General features: G+C 40.3%; 1 long non-coding RNA gene across 1 annotated transcript in view; it reads left to right on the top strand.

Annotated features, from left to right (window-relative positions):
- Window positions 1-23,219, top strand: part of LOC110285010 — a 28,658-nt gene that overhangs the window by 422 nt on the left and 5,017 nt on the right. The window contains exon 2 of the long non-coding RNA XR_002377014.1: window positions 17,769-18,020. This is a non-coding gene — a long non-coding RNA (uncharacterized LOC110285010). The remainder of the gene's footprint in view (window positions 1-17,768; window positions 18,021-23,219) is intronic.

Below are 23,219 nucleotides of genomic sequence, written 5' to 3'. Positions count from 1 at the left end.
TCTCTCTCTCTCTCTCTCTCTCTCTCTCTCTCTCTCTCTCTCTCTCTCTCCCCTCTCTCTCTCCCTCTCTCTCCTTCTCCTCTCTTATGCTCTTGACTCTCTCTTGCCTCTTGCCCCCTTACTCCCCATTCCCTTCCCCTGCTTTCTCCACATGGTCATGGCTGGCCTCTACCTCTCTACTTTCTTCTCTCTTTCTTTCTCTGCCTCTACTACTCTCTTAACTCCCCTTCCCATAAGCTCTAAATGAACTCTATTCTATACTAAACCTGTGTATGTCTGGTCTCTCAGTGGGAAGGGATGCCTTGGTCTGAGCCCGCTGAGGCACCCCCTTCCCCTACACCCCACTAGAACATATTCTTATAGCTCTTTTTTTTTATGATGACAACAGCATCTGTAGTCAGGAGGCAGTGATGTGACAGAAAGAAGGCTGGACTCTTCAAGCTCAAGACCCACCCCTACAGCATGCCCTGCTTCTCTAAAGTTTCCCCAGCCTTCTTGAACAGTGTCTCCAACTGAGGACCAAGTGTTCAGACAAAATGCCTTATAAAGGGCATTTCACTTTCAAATTCTCAAAGCCCCTTTCCCATTTCTGGAGCAAGTCATCCAATATTTCAAAGGCCCATGTTCTCTGGACCCTGGGGTTATGAAGATCCAGCCTCGTGGGGCTGCTGGAAAGGTGATGCATTTTATTTATCAAACACTTAAAATACAGAGCACACAGTAACCATGTGTGTTATGCGTTATTATGCCTACTTAATGTTATTTTCTGCTCTCTTCTTCATAGCTTCTGATGTATTGATTTGATTTACTCAGAGTAAGCTTTCAATAATACAAACCTATTGACAATGTACAGTATGACATTACAACACTGCAAAAGAGCTAGCTCACTGATAAATACTTAGACCAGACATTCTAGGCTTGGTTTCTGCTGATGGGAGCACTAACTTGCTTGCAGAAGAACATCTCTATTTACAAACATCTGAAATAGATGAAGTTTTGTCTTTTGCAAGATTTTCAATCCTAAGGACATGTCCCTGTTAGTTTTTGGTAGCTGCCATAAAAACTACCACTCTCTTGGCTTTAATAATCAAAATTATTTCCTCACAGTGCTAGCCATTAGATATGTGAAACCAAGGCCACTCCCTCCGCAGAGGCTTGGGGGAGAGTCTGTACTTTGTCTCTTCTGGCTCATGCTAGCTGGAAGCATTCTCTGGCTTTTGGTGCATCTTATCACTCTTTCTCCTTCCCCTGCCTCCTCCTCAGTCTGAGTCTTCTGTGTTACCTGTGAAGATTTTCAGTCTTACACGCATCCATTCCTGAATCCAGTGTTCCCTTGGATGATCCAATACAAGTTCTTTCCTTCATCCATCCTTAGTACTTCTCATGCCGATAGAATAGTATTCACTGGTTCAATAAGACTCCTTCCATCTTTTCTATCACGAGGAACACGATAGAAGAGTTTGTAAAGGTTATCTGATTTGCTGTAACCAAATACAAGTAAGTGATTGGTATTCACAGATTTATAAGGAGTATTTGTGCTGATCCCCATTTATGATCATACACACATGCATGTGTACACACACACATACGGACAATACACACACACCTTTGTTTGTTTGTTTGCTTGCTTGCTTTGTAATAAAATACTGTTTGTTTGGAGTAACAAGCCACGATAAGAATATGATGAAGGGCACTGCAATGTGCTCTTCTGTGGCCCATGCACTGGCTTTCACTGTTTCTCCAGGAAGATGATAGTAGCGTTCAATGAAAGACTACAAGGAGTGTTCTTGAGTCCACACAGAAAGAGAAAAGGACCTCATAAAACTGTGGAACCCAGCGACCATGAGTGGAGCAGAGACAGCATCTCCTGTCTCTATGCTACTGCCACCCATTACCCCTTCCCTGAAAGTCAAAGCTTTGGCAGAAACCCAAAGAATCTCCTTACCTTGGCTACAAACTATCTCATGATGTTTGGAAACATCAGCAAATCAGCAGAAAAAGAAAGGTGGGGCAAAATCAAAGAAACCCTGGTAACGAGTATAAGATTATATACTGAAGAATCCCACAGAAGTCTGCCGGGGATTAATATGTGCATAAACATTTATTTATTTAAGCAAGTAAATATTATTGGTCAAAAAACTGAGAAAGGATGAAAGAAGCATTTTGAGAATCTGCATATATTAGTTTTCTATTGCTAATGTAAAATATCATCAGAAACTTAAGGACATAAAACAATACCAACTTTGCTAGGTCAAATTCCACATCTCAGTTGAAATTCGAAATTAAAATGCTAAAAGTCGAGCAGAGGGTTGTTTGTCTGTTTTCATGATAATGTTGGGAAAATCTTCCTCCAGGCTCATCTAATGTTAGCAGAACAGGTCTCTGATTTCTGGTTGGCTATTGGATTGAGTATCTGGTAGCTTCCCATGACCCTGCCTCAGTTTCGCTGAATCTCTAGGCCTTTGTCAGTCATTCATCCTTCTGCTTCTATCAGATTCCTCTTCTTCTTTTAATGGGACTAAACTGGGCACAAGTAGGCCATACAAGAAAACTGTGACTTGACTATATCTTGACTATATCTTGGAAGTCCCTTTGACCCTTCTGGGTACAAAGCAGAAGACCAGATTCTAGTCTCAGATTCTAGTCTCATGTCTCCTGACAGTTCTTTTACTGATGATCACAAGTGACCATGACTCAGATTGGGACTCAGCTTCTAGTGAGTAGATAGTAGGAGTCTAAGTAGATGCTATGCAAACTCTCTCCTCACTTTAAAACTATGTAACTCTGCTTCTCTGGCTACAAAAAGGCTACAACCTGTTATCAAATCCACAGTGTAAAATATTATCTTGTGGGATTTCTGTGAATTGCCAGCTATTTCCAGCACCATTACTGGGGTCAGAGCCGTGGGATGCTGTCAGCTTACATTTGAGCTGTGTTTTCAAAACAGATGACATTGTGAGTATATGGTATGATAAGCATACCAACTAGTTTCCTTTAGGAAATCACTAAACGAGTTTGTAATGGATCAAGCTGTATGAATCTAAGTTTTATGGGCTTTCCCCCACTATTCTTTGGTATAGTTTATACCAGCACCTTATTTAAAATAAGATGTAAAGTTCTAGTTTTATGGTTCTCATAATTATTTCAATTATGTATAGATTGTTAATGTTAGAAATAAAGTCTTAAAAAAAACAGAAAGGGGCATATGAAGTAGGAATTTCTGGTTTCTTTTCTTTTCTTTTGTTGACAATGTTTTAACTTTATTGCTTTTTTATTTTCAGAAATATTTTTCATAACAATATATTTTCCACTTGTTTTTTAAAATTAATTTATTTTTTGCACTCCATATTTTATCCCCCCCAACCCACTCTCCGACTGCTCCATATCCTATACCTCCACCTCACCCCACTGTGGATGTCCCCACCCCCACCCCCACCCCCACCCCACCTGACCTCTAAACTCCTTGGGGGCCCCAGCCTCTTGAGGGTTAGGTGCATCATCTCTGAATGAACACAGACCTGGAAGTCCTCTACTGTATGTGTGTTGGGGGCCTCATATCAGCTGGTGTATGCTGTCTGTTTGGTGGTCCAGTGTTTGAGAGATCTCAGGGGTCCAGATTAATTGAGACTTCTGGTCCTCCTATAGGATCACCCTTCATAGCTTCTTTCAACCTTCCCTAATTCAACAACAGGGGTCAGCTCTTTCTGTCCATTGGTTGGGTGCAAACATCTGCATTTGACTCTTTCAGCTGCTTGCTGGGTCTTTCAGAGAGCAGTCATGATAGGTCCCTTTTGAATTTCTGGTTTCTTAACAACTCAGTTGTGTCACGTGATGTTTTTCTGGAAGCTGTTTTATAAGAGGGCATGTGATGTTTTGCCAAAAACACACTTGAGGATGCATGATGGTTAGAGAGAATATAAACAGAATGCCACAACCAGTGCAAAGATGCTCTTGCATTGCTATAGCATGCAATGCTTTGCTTCTTCACTGGTCTTTGTTGGTCTTTGCTGATCTTTGCTGGTCTTCTCTGGTCTTCATTCTGTAGAGAGAAACACACCAAAGAACGTGGTATTCCAGCTGATTCTGGCTGACTCTGGTGACTCAAAGTTTGGCCAGAGCCCTGCCCCCCAAAAATACTACTAAACAGGTTCACAACTGCCCTTTCATATTAACCTTTCTTCCCTACGTTTGGTTGGTGGACTAGAAGGGAGGTTGAAGCCTTGAAGAACCTTAAACAAAGTAGTTTTGAAAAATCTAAGCCTACAATCAACTAATGCTCCTTTTATAAAACTGGTTACATGTGGAGTTTAAATGTATCCAAGTATCCAGAATGAAAACCATTGAGGTCTTAGCTTCCAGCATGACTTAAGTGCAGGGCCCAAACAAAACAAAACAACAACAGTCATGAATTCCTTCTGCGTTATTCAACTTCTTGCGTAAGTCTTGCAGGATCTGTAAAGTAAATCAATCCTGACAAAGGGAACTAGAAGGGAGGATGGTTTTGGCTTACATTTCCATAGGATGCTGTCCATCACAGCGTGAGTGGTATAGCAACTAGAGCAGGGAATGGCCAGGCACGCTGCATCCGTAGTCAGGAAGCAGAGTGATGAATCATATTAGGTCCAGGACCCCAGCTAATGGAATGGTGCTGTCTACATCCATAGAGGCTCCTCTCACCTCAGTTAACCTACGCTAGAAATTCACAGAGATGCCCAGAGGTTTGTTTCTAGGTTAATTCCAAATCCAATCAAGTTAACCACTAATATCAACCCTAGCCCTGGTGCCTAGGGTCAGGAAACATTATTTTTCTGAATGATTACAGATTAGCAAGCTTCGTAAGAGTGCCTCATTGGTTATACTGCCTCAAATCTCTAGGCTTTCATATAAGGCATAAAGAGACATATAGATGGAATTCTTGCATTCATTCAAGTCATGGTAACAGGATTTTGTTGAATCTTGAAATGAAGATAAGTGCAGTATTCATATTATTAATTGATGAACACAACCAAGGGCCCTATCTCATAGTCTCTGTCTTCCTCAATCACTCTCTCAGAATTGCCGTGTACCTGCAGTTAATCTACTTCTGTACAGTCCCATTCTTAAAGAGTAAGGAAATGAATATCCCTGAAAATTCCCACCAAAGGCAATGCTTTCTGAAGGTGAGGCCTCAGGACTCACAGGACCAAGAAGGGTCATGATATGTTTTAGAACTTATACCAGGGATCTATAAGTAAATTGAATCTTATTCACTCAACAAGCATGTATTAATTACCTACTTGATGCCATATTTATCTGCTATGGATAAAATGATGAACAAAAGAGTCCTTGACTTCAGAAAGTTAACACTCTAGTATAACACAGACAATAAACTAATAAATTAAAAACCTGTGATAAAGGAGTAGGCATGCAGATATGGTAGGGAAGGGAAGGGAGTGTGGCAGGGAGGTGCATTGTTATACAAGGTAAGGCTTCGGACATGTGTGACAGATTGTGCAGGGTGGGAAAAGAGTTCCAGGAAGACTTTGAGGGCAAGTATCAAACCACTGGCATACAATTGTGTTTGACACATTCAAGAAAAGTCAGAGAAACCAGAGTGTCTCCAGTGGTGTGATCAAGAGATGGTGTGGTAACAGCTTGAGGGGACAGCCAGGGTCATATTTTAAATGGCTTTGCTAGTGATTTTGAAGGAGTTTAATCTCATTATTAAATGAGCCCAGTGAATTTTTATGGATTGTAACTAAAAACTACACATCTACACAAATTCCTTTAAATGTTTTCATAATCAGATTCAAGTAAAAGTCCTACTAGCAACTATTTTATTGAGGGTCAAAAATCAGTCAGTATTGAACTCTTTGTTTATACCAGAACCCATTGCAGATCCTGGAATTACACATGCAGCTTTTATGGCCACAGCCTAAGAATAAAGAAGGAGAAACCAACAAAAATCTAGTTTAAAACAAAGCATCAACATAAAAGAGTGAGAAGGCTGGTATGGACTACTGAGACAGCAACTACAATTACCCTTTGGTTGAGGGTGGAAGTAAAAGTGACTGAAGATGAGGGATCAGAATTTTGAAAACAAAGGGAATGAGGAAGCCAGTCCTGTTGATCTGGTTGCTTGCTGCCAGTGGGAGTAGAGTTCAAGGTCAGTGTGGAAAGGGGGAAGTGTAGCCCAGTAGTCAACATGATCACTGCCGCTGTAGGTCCATCTTACTTTTTTGGGGGGTGCTGGGGGTTTAACCTAGGGTGGCCCACTCAAGCGCTCTACCAATGAGTGCCATCTCTTGCCCCGAAACCTCATCTTGAACCCTTACTCAACCACGTACTGTATGTCACTGGATGAGCTATCCAAAGCAAACCAGGGAACCTTCTGTTTACCCACTTGCGATGCTTTATTAACTCAGGGGTATTTATAAAGATAACTAGTTTAATCTCAGTGCCTTCTTGTAAGAAGCTGTAGTGTGTGGCATGCTGTGTTTCTCTCACATTAAAACGATTACTATTTTCTTGTTGATGAAGACATCCATCGGGCTGACTTTTCTTGGAGAATTTGCACTTTTAAAGACTGGTTGCCTCTCTTGATATGCAGAATAAAGCTTAAGTTTCCCAGGATGGGTACTTTACTTTGTAAAGATTATACTTGAAGCCTAGTTATTTCTGATGGGGTTGAAGTGACAGGCTTAATGAAGGCATGGGTCACATAACTTTCACCCTGCTGCTCTTAGCCACAGATGAACCGCTCAGCCCTGGCTAAGCGTGAGGCAAAGGGATCATGAGAACAACAAACCACACAGCTGAACTTTGTCTATCACACATCAGTTAACCATAGAAGGATAACTCAAGGGCAGATCCTAAACGCCACTGCAATAGTGATTGTAAATTGACCAAGGTTCATATTCTTATGTCTGTAGTAGAAGACTGAGCTTGAATTAAAAAAAAAATTCATTATATTTTGTGGATGAAGGTGTGGGTGTGGCTGTGTACACGTGTGTGTGTGTGTGTGTGTGTACACATTTGTGTGTGTGCACTCGCACACGTGTGTGCCCGAATATTGTAGTGTATATGTAGAAATCAGAAAACAACTATAGAAGTTGCTTCTCTCTTTGCACCATATGGATCCATTTGGATCTCTGAAATTGAGCTCAGGTTGGCCACAGACAACTTTAGCCATTGTAACAGTTTACTCCGTTCTGAATTTAAATTTTAAATGTTACCTAGGTAGGATTGTGGCATGTTTCTTGCCTGACAGAACCTCATATTTGTATGGTAACATATATAATGGCTCCCAAAATTCCTTCAGTTGGCCTAATTATATAATTCCCAATGTGATACAAGATAGACCTTGAAAAACTTAAGCAAAACTTAGTGTGGTAAAGGTGCAAGATAATGGAAGGCAGGGGTTGGGGACGCACCTTGGGCCAGGACAAATAGCTTGCTTTTGACCTTGATGAAGCTCAATCTGACAATGTAAATTCGAGCAAAGACAATGTGCATCGGTCACTCCATACCCCCATCACCCAGGCCCCACCCTGCTTTGCCTGCAACCTCTTTACAGGCTTGTCTGGGCCAGAAATGTGTCTAAATGACAAGGCAACACTTGTTAGAGAAGATCAGCCCAGAGGACGGGAAACTGAATTCGCCCCGCCTCCAGCTGCTTTGCCATGTTTAGACAGTCCTTGGTGTCAGTTTGTTCTCTCTGCATGTGAGGGGAGCCAGGAAGAAACTGAGGGGAGTCTGACTGTTGAGAGGGGTGAAGGAATGACATTTTAAAGGCAAACACTAAGCTTTCTCAGTCAGTGAAAGCCACAGCTGTTACAGATGCTGGCATAATGGATGACACAGGGAGCAAGGAGCAGAGGGGAATGTCAGTTCAAGATGAGAGGTGGCTGAGAGAGAAAACAATCTACTCAAGATGAAAACCTGAGGTGCTCAGACGGTGAGAAGGGGGCTGAGGCTTCTCAGCTAGAAGGCTGGCAGAAGAAAAAGCTTAGTGCCAAACAAACACTGCTGTAAGAGAGAAAGTTCGAGATGTGGAACACTTCTGCGTCAAGTCCAGAGACATCACAGCAACCGCCATGCCTAGGAAAATGGAGCCCACAAGCTCCTTTCTCCAAGCAAGCTATGTTTGTCACCTTTGGAAGCTAAAGGAGCTGGCTTCATGTTAGATGGCCTTCAACGACCTCTGCTTGGGTGCCTTTGATTCAAGAAGTCTTTGCCAACCCCTGTGGTTTTCACATCATTACTAATGACAGGGATAACTACTAAAACATTTTGACCAGCTGACCAAAGCATTTGAGAGTTTAAAAATATAGTTTAGTTGATTGAAAAATGCCAGTTAGGTGTCAGCTATCCTGGAGGTATTTCTGACCCATATCTAGAAAGGTTCATGAAAACAGAAACAGACTCTAAAGGTGTCTAACTCAGTATCAGTGAATCCTGTGAAATGGCAAATGAAAACCCTAACTCAAAGTCAGCATGAAGTTTGAAGAACGGTGGGACTTAGATCCAGTAAGATATCAAAGGAAGTCGGATGATCACAGCTTCACCTGGCCTTTGTAGCCGAAGAAATGATGGGAAATCAGAGGCATCTGTCACCCAGTGAGCTCAAAGCCAGTCCAATGCTTCCTATTACATAGAGAACTTACAGAAACCCTCAGCCTGGCCTGGTCATTCAAACATCATTTACTGAGGTGTCATTATGTACTGTGCACCATCCTGGGTACCACAGCAGAAGACACAATGCCCTTGGTCTATATGAGTACCACAGTGATTTCAAAGGACTGCAATATGTATCCTAAGATGGGTGATGTTGCTTTAGGATGTCAATTAGTGATGCTCTTTTTAATCACTAAAAGACTCTAGTAAATAACAACCAGAATATAATCATGGAGGTAGCCACCTATGGTTTTGGTGGTGGTAAAAATTCAGACTGTGGCATTACTTTAAAGGGATCTATGAGGATTGTGTTTAGACAGGTATCCTCTTAGATAAGCATGGATCATCCTAAAAACAAACAAACAAACAAACAAACAAAAAACCACAGCGTGAATTGAGTTTGTTTCTCTTTTTCTTCCACCATCACCATCACAGATGACATTCTAATACATCATAGCAAAACAAAGAGAAATGAACAAACAAAAAACAACAACAAAACTAAAAGAGAGGGGAAATGTGACTTGGCTGTATTCGGGATACTTCCCTGGGTATGTGGCACAGTTGTAGAGGTCACCCAGACTTCTTGCCTTTGCCTTTTCGTCCTGCCTTCATAATCTCTATAATTTAATTGTTAGGACTATGAGCTGAAGCATCTACTTAAGTTCAACCTGAGGTTGCTGCTGGTGTTGCTGCTGCTGCTGCTGCTGCTGCTGCTACCTGAGTAGTCCTGGTGACCCCTTGATCTTTTTAGGCCATCCTTCGAACTCTGAGAGATAACGATGAGATTGTGCAACTCACAGTCGATAAGAAGAATTTGAGCACGAGCTTTAGGGAGTGCTGGAGGCTCAGCCCGACCTCACTACACATCCTAATATGCATTCCTTTTCTCTTGCTTAACATTCGTGGTCCTTCTCACTCTCCCATAAAAACTTCGTAAAATGGATTTATAGAGCGGGGAAAGCACATAAGTACTTATCCCCTATATGCTCTTGTAAAAGTCCCACTTGGCCTAGGATCATTCCTACATGCCCCACCCCCCACCCCCAGCCTGTCCTTCCCATGGCTTCTTTAACTAAAACAACCTTGCACACACACCTTTGTGAGTAGGATCTTTATTAAATTCCCCTCAGTTACCCATTTTCAGTCTGCCATCTGTTTCGGTTGTGTTGTCGCTGTTTTCCCTAGGATCCTGGTTGCTATAACACGGGAAGCCTCTGACATGCTTGGCTTCTTGAAAGCGATGACTAAATATTTTAGGAATTGTAAATCTCACTGGCCAGCACATAATCAACACTGATGTCTCTGTTATGCTTAAAGGCAGTAAACTCGCATGCTTCTCTGCTTTCTACCAAAGTTTCTTATGACTGAACCCCTCCCCCCTCCAGTTCTCCAAGAGCCTCAGGGAAGTGGTGTAATGAACGTCCCTTCCTAACGAAATCACAGTAATGGCAGGGCACATTCACTACTTTCCTAGTTAAGACATGGCATGGGTCTGATGAGCCTGCTCCTTGCCTTATGAGTCTATTCACATAGGTCAGCTGCTTCTGATGTTCAACTCGATGCTGATTGATGAGGGAAGAGCTCTGAGGAAAGAATATTGTATTTTCAAGGTGAACCTCAGTGGTTTCCTGTTTTAAAAATCCCTGTACATGGCCGTGGGAGGAGCTTCAACCTTCCCCTGTACTTGGCCCTCTCCCGAATTCCCAGCACTGATCAATCGCCACCTCCAATGTTTGGCTGTAGAGTAGCCCTAAGAGGTTTGCAACTGTGTGCAGTCAGGGGATTTTTCTCTAGGGGGCTGGACTGATTCTTTGCAGAAAGCCCTACCTGCAAGCTTTTGGCCCATCAAGTAGGTGGACTGATTTGCTTGGAAGAATCTTATAAGATTGTAAGATGTCAAAAATGCCATCTTACAAGCAAAGGGTAAAGATCATTTATGTTTAATAAACTCCAGTACACTACCAAAAAAAAAATTTAATTCAGCAAGTGGTTTATTGGGGGGGGGGTGACCTTTGCTGTGTGTACTTCTACAACATGCATTCTGTCATCCTTAAAAAAAGACTACTGTGCACTCTGAGTAGGGCTAACATTGGATAAAGGCAGAACCTGTAAATCTGTGTCTGAACAGTGGCTCATTGGCATTCTCTACAGACTCAGGAGAAATCAGCACAGCAAGATCGTCTGGGTTTCCTCTGCTCTCAGTTCCCACTGCAAAGACGCCTTTAAACCCTCTTAAAAAGAAAGCGCAGCCTCTTGTGTGATTGTGGTTCTGATTCTCTGTCAAAACAACAACAAACATTTTGTTTCGTTGTGATTTTTCGGAGAGAGTAATTTAATTACATTTCTCCTTTCCCTTTCATCACTCCAAACCCTCTCATAAACTCCCCCCTGCTTCCCTTCAAAGTCATGGCCTGCTTTCTCATTAGTTATTATTGCAAACATATATGGATTTGCATTTGCATATATATTCCCGATATATACCTGTTGGGTTCCTATAATGTTATTTGTATGCATGTTTTCAGACCTGACGGTTTGGCATTAGATGATCAGTGTGCACTTCCCTGGGAAGGCCGCCTTTCTACATCACAGATTTACTCCATTGCCTATAGTGCTTTTGTGTGTAGGATTGGACCTCATACTTTTGCCTTGTCCACTTTGCAATGTTCATTGATGTCATCCTTGTTCAGCTCATATCTGGGCTGTCATAACAAAGATACATTTTGAAAATGGAGGGAAAATAGGACGATAGGTGTTACCACAAGGTCTTGGGAATTCTGATGATGTTCTCTGCTATGTGGCCTTACACACAGCCATTGGAGTTGAGTGACATCTTCCTCATCAGAAGATGGCTAGCAGTGTCATAGGTCATAGAGCAATACACCTGTGAATTCCATGTAGAGGAACTGGCCAATGGTGTTGCCCAATAAATAGTTACTCTAAGACACTTGGTTTTGTTGTCTTTCTCTTGGTGTGCTAGAGGAAAGAGGAAAGTACCAAACCTAACAGGAACTTGACCAATCAGATATTGAGTTTCTCTGTCCTTCAGTATTGTCTTATAGGCTTTCCCAGCCCAGAATAATAGCTTATCTCTTTTTTAAAATTTATGATGAGGAAGAGGCTAATGAGGAAGTGGCTAATATCTCAGTTAATTTAATACCTCCACAGTGAACCAGAGTTTCTGCCAATGTAGGAGAGACTGCATCACTTTTCACATCCAGGACTTAACCCATTCTTGCCCTGTATGTCCTCAAAGAGTGTCTCGGCCTCCTGGCTTAAGAGAGTCTGCAAGAGATGGAGTTGTGGGCAGTAAGGATGAATGCAGGGTAGAGACTTCATGGTTTCACATAAGGGAGGGGGGCTAGCAAACGTTAAGGAGTATGTTTTCTACCTTATTTTATAATGTAAATAAATCTACAGTCAAAACAAAGAGATGAACTTGGGTGTACTTCGGCAATGAACTGGTCTAGGTACTGTGCAGCCAGCCTGCTGGGTTTCCTCAGCTATCATTGGTTGGGTGAGTGTAGGCGTGTGATTAAATTCCTCACCTGAGACAGGGGACAAGGAAATAATACTGACCTCTAAAAGTTATAGGTAAAACTTAAATGTAGTATATGTAAAAAGCCTTGGAATATAAAATAAACTGCACGAATATGGTTGCTGTAATTTCGAAAACTTCTCCAGTGAAACCATTTTCATAGTTGTCTCTCATCCAAATTCTTTGCCAAAATTGTGCTTAGTTCCCTTCATGGCAATTATGGGTTGGATCTGAATGCGTCTACATCATACCGACAAGCATTTTAAAGCCAGAATCTTCACTATTGTTTACCGCTTCACACAGCCTACCTTGCTGCCGTAGGCAGCTCTAGTCCACTCGGTTTAACATATGTCCTAAAAAGAACTCTTCTTCCTCCTCCTCCTCCTCCTCCCATTCATTCTTCTGTCTCATCCTGGCTTTGCCTCTTCTTTGTCTCTTGGCTATTTTCAGTCTCAAGAACTAACATCAAGAACAGAGCCCAAAGAGGAAATGGCGCCATGTTCATTCTCAACGTTAAAAGCCCTAAATTGTTTGCTTAGATACCTAGTGGTAAGATGGCTTTCACTTTCTAAACACTATAGTGCTTTAAAATGAACTTGCTGAGCAGAGCATGGTCCTGCAAGCCTGTAATGCCTATACTTTGTGGCAGAGGGTACATTAACATTGCAGTAAAGGCCCATTAAGAGAAAACTCTAGCTCAAGGGAAAAGAGTCTCTGGCCTGGGTAGAGAGCTAGCTAGCATTCCGGTTGGAATGGGTCAATTACTCTACAAAGGAACAATCCCTAGGAATGCAGATTTACCTGAGGTCACTCTAGAGATAGGTGAGATGGTTTATTACTTGTGTTGGGGTGTAGGGGACCCTTGTCCAGAGGCTCTGGAGACCTCTCTTACCAAACAGTCACCATCACTTATCATGACAATAATTAACTCTTAGTCCACACTTCAGAAAGTCAGTGCATACTGGCTGAATTTGAAGGGGGTAAGGGTGGTGAACCTTAAGAAAGAGGAGGACTTGTGAGAAACATTTTTTCTTATGGAAGATAACTAAGCAGCCAGCACTATTTACTGTAGCTAAAGCTCCTCCAGCTGATGAAATCCTGGCCTGTTTGCTCAAGTTCTGGATGCCAGGCATTCCTGATTGACTCCACACACCCCTTCCTCCTTGCCAACCATTTCAGATTGTGCGATCAAGCTACCACCAGTGTGCTAAGGCAAGGTCAACTCCCTGAAATAGCATAGAAGCTCGGGGAATTTCCTGGCCAGTGTGCTTGCACATCCAGTTTGGGTTGTGAGTACCCTTTAACAAATTAAACATTTACCTTATAGAGAGAGTTACTTTTGCTTTGCTTACACATGTCTTTGTGCAACATCAGAAATATTCTTTTCCACAAAGGGATCAGGAGTCCAAGGCCAGCCTTAGTTATACAGGAATTCAAGGCCAGCCTCAGTTACACAGGAATTTGAAGCTAACCTATATTATAAGAGACTCAGAAAAAAAGATCACTATCATAATAATTTCTTGCGTAATAAGTGCTCAGTTAGAAAGGTTCCAAACTTATTCTACAACTGATTTACACGCAGTTTTAATTAAGAAAATTGACAGAAACTTTAAAAGTTTATGAAATCATGTATGCAGATTTTAGCTACCTTTTCCAAAACCATAGGTTTTTTTTTTGTTTTTTGTTTTTTCTTTTCTTAGTGACTTTGGCTTTATCATAGTTCCTTGCTAAAACAATAATCATTCTACCTATGACCTCTTCAAAGAAATCCAGCTGTATAGAAGAAGTGTAATAAATGAGTCCTTTTTTAATTAAAGTAAATAGACAACCAATGCGTGAAGTTCTTCAAACTCTAACAGGCCCCTCCAAAGGACCTCTAGTTAATCTCAAGAAGATGAAAAGGCCTAAAAACAGCCCTTTCAAGGAAGCAGGAAGTCCTATGCAGTTTGCTTCATATTTATTTAAATAAAGTAAAAGATAGCTATCCTAACCACAGACTACTGTTAACCTTGCCTGGAAGAGAGTGATGATTTTTAGAGTTATGCTTGTTAATGGCCTTTGAATGCCGCCTGTGTAGGCCTTTAACTCCCCAGTGTACAGTAAGGTTCGGCCCTTTCCAGATGGGAAAATGATAAGGACCCTGGGAAGACAGCAGGTCATTCTTGGATAGCTGCCAGGAGCTTGCAGCCAAATGAATCATGTAGGGCTATGGTGCTTTAGCCAGCACTTTTCTGTTTTAATTTATCAAGCCAGAGCTTGTTGACGTGAAAGTGAATGAATTTGTTATACAGTGGGCTCTAAAAAGCCAGCTCAAGGGTTTAGTGTGGAAGAATGCTGGCTATAAATAACAAAGGAAATACAGGCGCTGTTTCCTCCACTAGCCCCACCTCCCACCCCACCCCACCCCACTCCCGCTCTGTGTACTTGAGATGCATCACAATTAACTCAAATTCCAGGAACTCCAACAACTGGAAGAGGGCCAATTCTTTGAAATATTACAGAGGCTGCAAAACCTGCTGCAGGTGACTATCAAAGGGTTAATCTCTAAATTGGTCATGTTAGTGCTTTACTCTCTGGCTAAGCATTTGTCTGCTTAGCAAATGCAATAAAGCAACAGATACAGTGAGTCTGACTGCTTATTGCTGCAAGTTGGCACTGCAGACACTAAAGGCCAGCATCACCTTCTTTGAAAAAAAATTCTCTATGAGTTGACTGATAAGGCAAAAATGAAATAAACCACAGGCTAGTATCCATAAGTGAAATACCTGCATTTAGCTGATGAAAATAAATTGGCTTATATAGGAAAAACAAGATATGTACAATTCCACTGTGAATGAAAGAGGAAAAACAAAACCTAGCTGTTCTGAGAAGATTTAACATGTGTGTGCATGTGCAAACAAGGCCAAAGAGCCTTCCTTGATGCCAGTCCATTTAACGGTCAATGTCCACTCAGCTCTGTGGGAGTTGCGACTCCTTATTGAAAACCTTTCTCCAGTTAAAAGATGTCATGTATACAGTAACCTGCTCCTGTGGGGCGATGTCTCTTATCTTGTGAGGGTGGAATGACATGCACTGTCCATTCATGTGCTCTCCGAGTTACTAAAGTTTATTGAATTTGGTGAACTTCCTCAGAGGTTGCTTATCATTGTTCATTATGTCTTCAGAACTTGATTAGTTCTTTGTGTCTCTATTCAAAGAATAGTTGCCAAAGCCCATCATGGGCTATGCATGATAGAAAGTTCCATCAGTTTGAAAACTTGATAATACAAATGAGACCATCAAGCAATCTTTTCGAAAAGAAAAGAGAAGGCAGGTAAATGTGTAACGAAATACTTATGACATAAAGATAGGATAAATATTTCTATCACAAGTGAGGATCAAATGTAAATCAAAGTTCTTTTTCTAATTTATAAAACCACTAAGATATTTTAATACATACACTTAAGTGCCACTGAAATAATCAATAATTTATTGCCTTACTTAAAATAATGAAACTGAAAAATATTGTAGCCCTGTCCAATTTAGAGTTCATGTTTACTATACCATGATATGTATACTACATACAAATCACATCAAACGTATACACATTCTCATAAGTATGGAGAGGTAGATACCAGTGGTTCTAAACAGAAAATCTGCAGTAACACGCTTTAGAAGGAACACTAGTAATAAAAGACGTCAATGAATTGTAAAAGCCTATTCTTACAAACACAGGCTTGATGCTGTCTGCGTTTCCTATAAAAATAAAACAAAACTCTTCGAAGTCTCCAAAACAAAAGCATATTACTACATTAGCCTGGAAAAATAAAAACTAGCCAGAAAGGTAGAAGACTGATCAGTTCTGGGAGGTATTAAAGCATGCTGGCACAGGCATGAATCTCACCTGGTCTAGAAATGCATGGAAAATATCACCGGGAGGACAATTCAGAAACGGATTTAGATACATATGGCCATTACCATAAAGAGAGTACTTCAAGCCAGTGGGGATAAAGACAAAGTTTTCAATAAATCTGTGATAACTATGCAATCCTTTGGAAAAAAGAAGTAATACCACAGCTCCAAACACTACTCAGATAAAAATAAACTCCAGATGGATCAAAGATTGAAAGTAAACAATGAAGCCATAAAAGTATTCAGTGAGAATGTGCTCGAATTTATTTATAACCTGGAGATGGAGTTGGTCTTTCCACGCAGATACAATATTGGAAAGCCACAGCTTCAACTGTTTACTCTACTGTGAAAAAAAAAATGTCAGCACAGCTGAAGACCTTATGAACAGAAAGACCTGCGAGAACACAGAAAAAGTGACCACTCCTTCCTAATTTCTTACTTTAGAAACAGCCTTACAAATAGATTTTTGATAGCAAAATTTCTAATAAAAATAGGCACGCACACATAGTAATCCAGACATGATATGACACATACCTGTAATCTAAGGGTTGGAGAGACTCAGCAAGGAGGATTAAGAGTTCAACGTCAGCCTTAGATATGTAGCAAGACTGACTCTGCCTCAATAATAATGATAAGGAACCAAAGGGCATTTCATAAAAAAAAAAAAAAAAAAAAAAAAAACATTCCTGGTTATCATATGAAAAAGCTTCAACTTTCCTAATCTAGAAACAAATTAAAATCAAAACAAAGAAAAGATAATGTGTATGTAAGACCCCATAATAATTGTAATAGTTGAAATGAAAATTTGGAAATGTGATAAAATGTAATGATATAAAAATATAATTTAAAGGCAACCATTTAAATACCTGCTGGTGAAAGATTTGTTAAGTAAATTATAGTACATATAAATAGTGAAGTAATGTTTAGCTAACCGAGTAAAGAATCAGAGTTGATCCAGGTAAGGTAGAACGTGCCTGACTTCTTAACACTTGGGAAGCTACAGGAAGAAGATACCCTCGGCCATTCAGTAAGTCCTGGTCTCAGAAAGAAAATATTGGGCTAGATACAAATATTATGAAAATCTTATCACTTAGTCAGATATGTGAAAATTATTGTATAATTAATTAATATAATAATTAATAAATGTGAATAATATTTTAATATAAATAATTACAGAGAGTGACACAGAGCATGGACCACAGTGAAAGATGACTGTAATAGGTGAGATGGTTTCTTACACAAACATTCATAAAACCTGAGCCTTCAGGAATAGGGATATTTTTATTTATTTATTCATTTATTTATTTTTGGTTTTTCTAAACACTGTGATCAGAGGAGGAAATGGGGTTGTGTTTCACTCAAAGAGATGGCACATCCAAGATTAAGGCTTTGGAAATGTTCATTTTAGAGAAAGACACAAAAGGCATACTGTTTGATCCGTCTGCTACCCGCTCGGGATATTCTGATGTACCTCCACAGTGTTCCTCAGAACAGTGATTCCAATTCGCATTACTACCTAAATATACAAAAGTTCCCTTTTTCGTAAGTCATTTGGCAACATTTATATTTTTTTTCTAAAAGCTATTTTGAAAGGTATGTGGTTATGTCTTATCAAGATTTTAATTGCATTTCACAGGTGATTTTTTTTTTTTATTACCCACTAGCTATTTCTATCTTGTCTTTTAAGAAATGTGTGTTTAGGAACTGGAGAGAGGGCTGAGCTGGAAGAGTACTTGCCTGGCATACAGAAGATGCTAGATTCCACCCCTAGCACTGCAGAAACCAGACATGGTAAATTCCAGATATAAATTTAAGTAAACGTATGCCTGTAATCCCAGGGCTCTGGAGGTAGAGGCAAGAGAATAAAGACTCAACCTCATCATCAGCTACACAGAAACATTGAAACTAACCTGAACTATGTGAGACCCAAAAGAAAAAGGTAAGGAAAGAAATGTCTTTACATAAAAATACATAAAGTGGTTTTTAAGCCAAATGTTTGTCATTGCTACTGCCTTCTTTGATTTATTTACTTTTGATTTTTTTTTTGTATGTTTATTCTGGTTTTGTATTTTTGTTAAAAAGAACACTACTCCTGTATGTTTAGGTCATCCCTAAACATACACTGAGGCCATAGTTCCCAATAAGATGGGGCTTGAGGATGGACTTAGTAAGTGTATAAGAAGAGGAAGAGAACTGTTAACCCTATAAAGGAACCAAATCGCTATATACTTGTAGAAAAGGCCAACATTGTCCTCATCACAACATCAACTCTGCCTTAAGGTATATTTTGAGAGGAGCTAAGAATTAAGGAGTGGTTTAAGCAGCCACCTGTTATCTGATTTCCCCTTCACAAATGTAGTATTAGCTTCCGTGCCTTTCTGAGCATCAGCACTTCATACATGTTCCTTACTCTGACCATTTGGGAGGTTTCTTCAATCCCTCAATAAGCGGTCTGCTGAAATGTTGACTTAGTTGGGAAGGTCCGTGCAACCGGTTTAAGAGCATAACCCTGTCAGCCTCACCTGGGGGGGAAAAAGTTTCCCCAATGGCCTGAAAAATGGGACTGTTTAAAAGTATGTCTAAAGACCTGGATGGTGAAACCAATATGGAGAAGGTTGGTAATGAGAGCCTTCCAACGCTGTGCATATGCTTAACGCTTCCAAATGGAACCTTTTAAAAAATGGGGAAAATGGTAAGTGATATGCTTTCTGTTTCACCTCAGTAAAAAGGTTGAAGAGAGAGTACAGAAAGCAAAAGCCGTGCGTGGAGATATCTGGTAAAAATGTCTCTTTAAAGATTATAATTTAAAAACATGGGCATACAAATGCATGTTGGTCTGACATTCTTAATTTCTGAGCATAACAAAGAAAATGTAAAAGAAAACGAGGCAGAGTTTATTTCTTTTCCACTTCCACCATCTGTTCACATTAGCCACAAAGAAACACCCTTATAAAATCCATTAAATTGCCACATTATAATTCAATGCAGTAATAAGTCTACAACACAATGTACACAATCGCCAAATGACTGTGGCAATGACATCATTGTAATGGTCATAATTACTCGACAATTTGGATATTTGAACATTCAAAACATCAGTAAAATAACTATTCTTTATTATTATTTTTTTGTGTCAGCCTCTAAATAGGTCTATTCATTCTGTAGTCAAGAGTCTGTGGCTTTCAGAGAAAAGGTGGGAGCTGGATCCAGCAACCGGGAGCCAAAGCTAGAGGAGGGGAGGCACACAGGGTTCCGAGGGGCAGCGGAGGGAAAGCTGCACCTCGCACTTTGTCAGCCAAGAGGAAGAGATGAATGCACACCGAGCCAGCCTAATTATGAGAGGGTGGAAGGTCATCAAAATCAATTTGCAGCATGATGTACAAAGGTCATTATCAGCCTCAGATTCTCTCTGCCCGTTTAAAACACAATAAAACTAAAGGGAGGGCTTTAATAACTATGATTAGTAAAGAAAAAAAGCATATCATTGAACCATCTGTTTAAATATTTGTGCTACCTTAGTTTTTTACTCAAAACAGCATGAAAGATGAACGGTGGGATTTTTTTTCCTATTTGTTTGCTTTTAAAATCCTGACATTTTCTCCGCTGGTTGCCAAGATTTATAACACAGATGAAAGCTCCTTCGAAATGACTGCCCTTTGAAATCAATAGCACGGTATTTGTAACGACTTTCTTTTTATTATGGAGCACTTCATTATTATTATTATTATAATTTTATGGGACAGTCTGGAACAGAATTCATCATTCACTTATTTGATGCATCTCACTTACTCAATGGCACAGATGGCCTAATCCAGGAGACTTAATTACCCTGTGTTAGGCAGCTTTGAAGCTGCATGAATGTAAGCCATGGGGGAACGGGAAGCAAGGGCCAGTAAAAAATGGTATCCTAGTCAGCAGGAAAAAGTCTATGAAAATCGGTGCATCGGGAAATTCAATTTTTCAATGCCTTGAATTATAAAACTGGGGTTTTTTTTCTAAAAATTAATATAGTAATATCGTCTATGGAAAGGTTTTGGGTGTTTTTAACTGTGTCTATTTTTAAAAATATATTTCACATTGACTTGGTTTGTACACCCAAGAACACACACACACACACACATCATAAACACAGCTGCATGGGACATACAACGTAGACAGTAAGCATCTTCGGAAACAGTCTTTGTCATGGCTGAGTGTATGCTGCTATTTTCCAGTCTCATCTCTGTTTTCAGATGCCAGTTGGAATCCACTCCACTGTTTTAATAAATAGGTCTGAACCTTCAGTTTGAAGAACAAGTTCAGGAGGCTCTTCTGTGTTTTAAATGAAATAAGTGTGTGTGTACTTAGCGTAGCATCTGCCACTGGGTAAACATTTGATATTTATAGCAGTTACTATGAGAAATGTCTTAAATAGATTATTTGCAACTTATTAGTTTTTTTAAAAAATCAGGAAATGGTTTGCCTTTAGAAAAAAAGACATCTCTGTTTTTTCCCTATATCTATTATTCTAGCTTCCGATAGAATTGCCTGATACCGAATCTTGGGGTTATTAATGCTTTTAAGGGGAGGACACTGTTGCTGGACAGAGGAAGGACACAGACACAACAAGAAAATCGGAGCTCTTCCTGCCATCCTTAGCTTCCCAATCCCTTATGAGCCAATCCTTGTCCATTTCAAACACTGTAGGCAGAGGAGTAGATGTGTAAACTCTGTATGATGTCATGTATATTTAACTGGAGAATGGGAAGGATCAAGGCTTACAGAACAGCATCAGGTCTCTCCTAACCCTTGATGGGCAATAGGCCCTTGCCATTCATCTCCTTTGCTCAAGTTGCAAGAGGGTATTGGGAAATCTTGGTGTAACAGAAGGTCTGCATCTTTACTTTGTTTAAGTGGGGAAGGAGGGAGGTTAGAGAGGGGAGTGTCTACCATGAGATTGTAAGTTTCATGGATGCTTGATTTATTTTAATTAAGTAGACTCACCCCTTCTGTAAGATATCAGACTGTATGTCTCCCTTTTCATAAGCAAACCACAAAGCCGAGATCATCACAGTACTGCTTCTGACATTTCCCAAGCAACTTCTTGTAAGTGGGAGTCTGAGGGGCCATCCCACTCCAGAAATAAAAAGCAGCAAAACAAGCAAGCAAGCAAGCAAACAAACAAACAAACAACTCTACTAAAGTTGTCTTCTTTGAATAAACTTTGCCTTTACTTGCCTTTTTTACAGAAGGCAAAAACCTGAAAACCATACAAACAAGCAATTTGAACATGGGTCGGCACAGGAAACTGTGCATCAGCCTGAGACCCATGCAAAGTGACACACTAGGGAGATCAATAGCCAAACATCAAGAATGTGAGAGAAAATAATCCTCAAAAGGCAAGAGGAGATGGCTTTTCTCTGTACGCACACTGGTGTCTTGGCAGAGAATAAAAAGATGAGAAGCGATTACTGCACCCAGCTACAGCCAGGATTTAATCAATGCTTGTTTATCATTGCCATGGCTACGGCCCCATGTGATGTTTATTTTACACTAACCTTTCTAATGACAAGAGAGTAATGATAAAAATTATGAATCGACCTGAAACAATGACAGAGCCTGGCAAAAGCATGCAACAGGGATGGAGGTGTGTGCGTGCTCATTACATGGCAAAGCGGCACAAGCTGGAACAAATAAAGCCACGTCTGCCTTCATGCTGGAATCCCATTGCTGCCACAAGTGGCCACACTGAAGCCCTAAGTCACCACTGAAGAAAATCGCCCTAATAGGAATTTTAGCATAAATCAGAGTTACTGATGCTCACTGTGAGAGTGGTTAAATTTAGGTTTTTGTGGAGTTGATTCATTTGTTCATTTAGTGCATTTATATACATATACCTGTGTACATGTGAAACACAGGTATTCTCTTGTGTCCCTCACTGCCTTATTCTCTTGAGACAGGGTCTCTCAAGAAGCTGTGGTTTGCTAGGTTTTTTTGGTTTGTTTTCTGGCTAGGGTAGTTGACTGGCCAGCAAGTTTCAGTAATCTTGTACCCCCAACTCCTGCCCCTGAATTTTGTTCATCAGCATGTAGGATCATACATGGCTTTGTGTGCAACTCACGATCACAATTTTAAGTCCTCACACAGGTTCAGTGTATGAGGTAGGGCTACCATTGCTAAGTGAAGGCTCAGTAGAGGAGCCATCTTGAAAAATCCCCTAGCCCTTCCTTATCTATCTGGCTCAAGATAGGATTTTACCAAGTGATTCCCCTGTTGACAAGGACACTGAGTTTTAAGCAGTATAGGAATGAAAGAGAGCCCTTGGCTGTGACAGCCACCTGCTCTGTCTGGTCACTTGGTAACGAAAGGCAGAACTCAAATGCAGCAGAAAAGTTTGAATTAAGCTTGGGCCATCTTTGAGGTAAGAGCTGACATTAGGCACTGGTTGTTAAAATCAAACTCATTGAGTTTGAGTCTTGGTACTTATTGCTTATGGTTGTATATGATGCTCGAGGCTTGGTTTTTACTGTAAAAAGTAGAAATGTTGTATTTTTCAAAGTCTGAATGAGATCAAATAAGATAGTAGAATTAAAATACTACAAGGACATACCTGAGAGGTAGCTATTTCATGCTTTTTAAAATCATACCAATGTGTCTGCTTCTTCATCAAAAGGAGAGAATGCTTGCAGATTGTTTAATCGCCTTCTACATCTTCTTCAGATAGACTCCAAGTCTTTTAACCTTTTTGTCTTTAAAATTGTATAATCTTTGCTTCTTAGGCAAATGCTTCAGTTACATAATCTATAGAACACCCCTCAGAAAATATTGTGCCTGCTCTGAATGAAGATCGGGACAATAATGCTCAGGCTAAGAAATGTGAGGAGAGAGACCCATCAGAGGGGGGCCCATTATCACCACCACAGGGAAGACTCTGGGTCCCTTTTTGGGTTATTAATCTTATAGAATTAAGAATGACACAATGGGAAAGTCAGAGACAATTTTATTGGCATTTGAGAAGGAAAAACAGAACAAGGATGGCATGGATAGAAAATTCCAGTAGCTGTTGGAAAGAGGGAGATAGAACACTATGCTTTCTCAGCTTGGTATTGGTGTTGGTGTGTGTGTGTGTGTGTGTGTGTGTGTGTGTGTGTGTGTGTGT

Source organism: Mus caroli, chromosome 18 (assembly GCF_900094665.2).
Source record: "Mus caroli chromosome 18, CAROLI_EIJ_v1.1, whole genome shotgun sequence".
NCBI classification, from domain to species: domain Eukaryota; kingdom Metazoa; phylum Chordata; class Mammalia; order Rodentia; family Muridae; genus Mus; species Mus caroli.
Note: the sequence above shows the minus strand (reverse complement) of the source record. Positions and strands in the feature narration are given on the sequence as shown.